This window comes from Adiantum capillus-veneris, chromosome 11, assembly GCF_014529385.1.
Source record: "Adiantum capillus-veneris isolate H3 chromosome 11, ASM1452938v2, whole genome shotgun sequence".
Taxonomy (NCBI): domain Eukaryota; kingdom Viridiplantae; phylum Streptophyta; class Polypodiopsida; order Polypodiales; family Pteridaceae; genus Adiantum; species Adiantum capillus-veneris.
In genome coordinates, this window is record NC_140941.1 from 26,919,746 (window position 1) to 26,924,573 (window position 4,828).

General features: G+C 41.9%; 1 long non-coding RNA gene across 1 annotated transcript; it reads left to right on the plus strand.

The window, feature by feature from the left end:
* Positions 1–2,743: 2,743 nt before the first annotated feature.
* Positions 2,744–3,957, plus strand: LOC147447024 (uncharacterized). Its single transcript, XR_015189709.1, has 3 exons — positions 2,744–3,246; positions 3,329–3,637; positions 3,751–3,957. It is a non-coding gene; the product is annotated as an uncharacterized LOC147447024 (long non-coding RNA).
* Positions 3,958–4,828: the final 871 nt, after the last annotated feature.

Consider the following 4,828-nt stretch of genomic DNA (forward strand, 5'->3'; position numbering starts at 1 on the left):
ATTGATTCTCAAAATCTATTGGTACTATGTTTTTTATAAAATATATATAAATGATAGTATTCTTAGTACTTTGAAAATGACATTTTTACCTAAAAGTTTAATTTTTACTTTTTAATGATATTTTGTGCCCCTATTTTTTGGTAATTTGATTTTAATTAGTGTATGTAATCTATTAATGTAGGTTGCTTGGGATGAGTTTGGCCCGTCCACTGAACCGGATAGATCACGGTGGTTGGCCGAGCGATTACCATGCCCATGCGTGCGGTGCAAATGCTCCATTGCTCGACTTCGACCGATATGCTTGAGCCATGTAGAAGATTATGGACTATGGGACGATCCTTGCAAGCATGCACGGATGGAAACAAACGATCCGCGAATTGTAGCAGCTATTGACGTCACCCCTCATTGGCGTGTGGTTGGTGGAGGAGGGGAAAGGAGGGTGGAAGAGCGCATGTGCCAGGAATCCATTAGAGAGGGAGGAAGCACATCAAATCAGCCAACTGTTTCTCCCTCTACGAGTGACCACATCCCATCTCCTTCCGTGGATGCAGAAGACAACCATTTGCATAGAATGGTTGAGGATCTCCTTGCATGAGAGGAGGAGCATGAACCAGAGTGTGCATGCGAAGAAGCTTCCGAAAGAACGAGGAGTGAGCTACTCGATTCGGCACACACCGCACTATATGATAGATGGTATTACTCCATTTTAAGGGCATCTCTCGAAGTCCTTAACCTTCAGGCGATGTTTGGATGGAGCAATGCTAGTGTCGACGCACTTTTGAGGTATATATACAGATTGTGAAGGATACTTGTGGAGTGCATAAATTAGCTTCTAATGTACTTTCTTCTTGTGATAGGTTGCTAGGAAAGATGCTTCCAACTGGCAATCACATGCCAGAGAATAGACGAAAAGCACGCAAAGTGGTTACTGCATTAGGGATGGATTATGATCGCATTCATGCTTGCGTGAACGATTGTGTGCTCTTTCATAATGAGCATGCCGATTGTGACACATGTCCATTGTGTGGGAAGCCTAGGTTCAAAGAAGGAATGCAGAGCAACAGAATTCCACGTAAAGTTTTGAGGCATTTTCCACTCATCCCTCACATCCAACACATGTTTAGATCGAAGGGTACGAGAGATCTTTTGAGTTGGCATGCAAAAACTCGCTCCACAAATGGTATTATGAGAGTGCCAGCTGACTCACCAGCGTGGAAGCACAAAGAGGACACATGGCCAGAGTTCAGGGATGAGCCTCGTCACTTGAGGATTGGGTTAGCTAGTGATGGAGTGAATCCATTTGGGCACCGCTCTACTTCATGGAGCACTTGGCCGGTGGTGGTTGTAAACTACAATATTCCTCCTTGGGAGGCAACAAAAAAGGGAAACATTTTACTATCACTTCTCATTCCAGGAAAGCACAAGGTAAAAAACATGGATGTATATCTGCAGCCTCTTATTGATGAGCTTCAAGAACTATGGAGAGGCATAGATGTCATTGACATTTCACGGCCACCACGAGACCGCAAATCTGTCATCAAGTGCATCCTCATGTGGACCATGCATGATTACCCAGGATTTGGAGAGGTATCTGGTAAGTATGCACATGTTAATTGTACTCTTTGATTTAGGTTTATCATCTCATGTGTAACGTTTGTTTACCTCTTGGCAGGATTCGCAACATCTGGACATAGTGCGTGTCCCACTTGTGGCCCTTCCCTTGTGACAGAGAGACCTCCTCTTCTTGGGAAGGTGATCTATCCCAACAACCATCGCTTCCTACCTCCTTCACATCGTAGATATGCTCCCCCTATCAATGGAGTACAGTCGTTCCATTGCAACATGGCTGATTGGGCGAAGCATTGGGAGGAGCATCATGGTACCTCACCGCCTCCCAATGGGTTGCCAAAGGGTATGTCGTGGTACTCAATCTTCTTGTCTCTCCCCTATTGGGCTTCGTTGAAAATTCAGCACTTATTGGACCCTATGCATGTATTCAAAAATGTTGGGCAAGCTATCACATAATTGGCAAGAAGGATTCATTGGGTGCTAGGGAAGATTTAAGAGCCATGAGACGTCTCCCCCCTTCACCCACACCGCGCATGGGGGAGCGGGGAAAGATGATTCTCCCAAAAGCACTGTGGATAAGGTCAAAGGTAGACCAAGAGCGGACAAAGCAATTTATTGCATCCATCAGAACTCCAACGGGATATATGCGGTCACTCAAAGGTGTTTCACAAAAACCAAAAAGGGTGGCTCCACTCAATTGTATGGATTGAAATCCCATGATTGGCATAAAATCCTTCAGGTAAGAGTAGAACAGTTTGTGGTGTCTATGTGTCCTTATATATAGGTTGACATTCACTAAGATGTTTTATTGTTTGTAGTTTGTACTTCCCATAACTATTAGTGGTTATGGGGACACTAAGGTGAAGGCTGCAATATTCAAAGTGGGTGAGATTGTGAGGTAATGGGTTTTTTTCAAGTACTATATCATGTTGTGCATGCATGAACAATGGAATTTTTTTTCATCTACTATATTATTTATGCCCTGTAGATTTGTGAGCTCCAAGGAGATAGAAGTAGAAGCCATACCAATAGCCCATCAGCTAGTAGTAGAGGTAGTGTGTGCTATTGAGGATGCATTCCCACGTACAATCCTTGTTAGCCAAATACACCTATTGCTTCACCTTGTTGAGCAGATTTCCATTTGTGGGGTGGTTCACTCTAGATGGATGTTCTTCTTGGAGAGATTCTTGAAGACTTTAAATCATTTTGTTAGATTGAGGTCACAACCGGAGGTATGAAAAATCAATACAATATAGATAGAATTTATATGCTATGGAGTTACTAATAAAAATATGTGGTTTTAATGTTTTCAGGCGAGCATGGTAGAAGGTTGGGTGGTGCAAGAGGCATTTGTGTATACGGTCTCACAGTATCTCATCACAGGGGATCCATCATTGCCTCGTCTGTGGAGTGAAGAAGAGGATCCTAGGAAGCACTCAACCATTCCCCAAATGGATCAATATGTACTTGGAAGCCCGCGCAGCTAGAGAAAGGGATAGAGATGCATGGAAGAGGTCCCATGGAGGTAGACGTGCACCTCCTTTTCCTAAAGAGCTTGCAAAATATCTTGATTTGATTCAAGTAGAGTGGATCCATAATGCCATGACCAATGCCAAAGCACAAGGAGAACAAATAAGCCCTAAATAATGGGAGTATGCGCGAGGATGCTTGCGCAAGGTGAGTGTGTATATGTTATGTATGCATGTATGAAAATCACTTAATGAAATGCGATGTAACCTCTTATGCATTGTGATTGTAGGGTCTCATTTTCAACTCCATTTGGTCCGAAGGCCGACATTTTCGCACCCGCAAGATAGATGAGCGTCGGACCACTAATGATTGTGGCGTGATGGGAAACTTTGACACAACAACATATGAGGTCAGATATTGTGGTACTATAGAGAGAATAATCAAAGTGGATTTCAGATCTTTTCACAAATTCCTCTTTGAGTGCCGATGGTTTGCGGGTGAGGTTAAAAGACATGAAAATGGGCTCATTATGGTGGATTCCATCCAATTCCATCGGGGAAAAACTAACAACTTGGTGTATCCTAGTAGTTGCGATCAGGTAATTTAGGTTATGTGCAATTAACTTAAATTAAAAATTCAATATATGTATATCAGTTTATTCTTTGTGTGTGACGTACATGTCTTTTATGTGCCATGTATATATCAAAGAAGACTTTGGTATGTCATTCGAGTCACGCCACGGGGTAGATCTATCTTTGCAGAGACGGACATTGAGCCAGTAATTGATCCCATCATACCATCACCACAAGATGCAGAGGAAGATGTAGTAGAAGTTGAAGAAGGTCAGCCAAGACTTGCAAATAGTCATCTTGAGGAGAAGGAAGAGGGAGAAAGCGATGATGATTCTACAGGAGGTGATGGAGAGGAGGAAGAATCTCTAAACTTGTTTATTGATTTGAATACTATGGGTCTAAATATGGATCCTAGTGCTTGTAGAGATCTTATACAAGATGAGAATTAATAAAACTCTCCATTCTTTCACTCAGTGTAGTATATGATTAATTTGCAAATGTTTCGTTATGTGCTTATGAATAGTATTTGTAATGGTTTTGTTGTGAGTTCAATGATTTATGTATAGAATTTTTAGAGTGAAAGAGAGATTAAGTGAAGTAAGCAAGCATTCTGGAGAGTGTATGAGTTGTAGTGTGTAAATACATTTTGAGTTGTATTGGATTTAAATGGAAACCCGTGGAAGAGGGAGAGGGGGAAGGTGGTCTATGGCCTTAGCGGTAATGAACGCTACAATAATGGCGGAAATGCACGCGGTAATACCTGTGGTAAAATCCAGCTTGAACATCAAAAGGGTTTCTCTCTCCTTATTTTGAATTCCTCTCTCTTGTTTTGTGGTAATGGCCCACGGTAAACACCACGATCTCTCATAGTGTTAGTTGTTGCTTATTAGAAACTTTAGTTTTTTATTGGAGGGTAGACAAAGCTTTGATACCATTGCTACAAACGAAAATGCGGAGTGTTAGGAAATAAGATGTAGCTAAATAGATAATTGAGTAGATTACTTAATGGAGAGAGACAGATTTACATACACGAGATTATAGAGTAGAGAGAGAGAGAGAGAGAGAGAGAGAGAGAGAGAGAGAGAGAGAGAGAGAGAGAGAGTACACACGATATACGTGGTTCACCCAATGTGGGCTACGTCCACGGGAAAGCAGCCACTCAATGGATTTAGTACTTCAAAACAAGAAGTAGTTTACAAAGGGATTATACCCTTAAT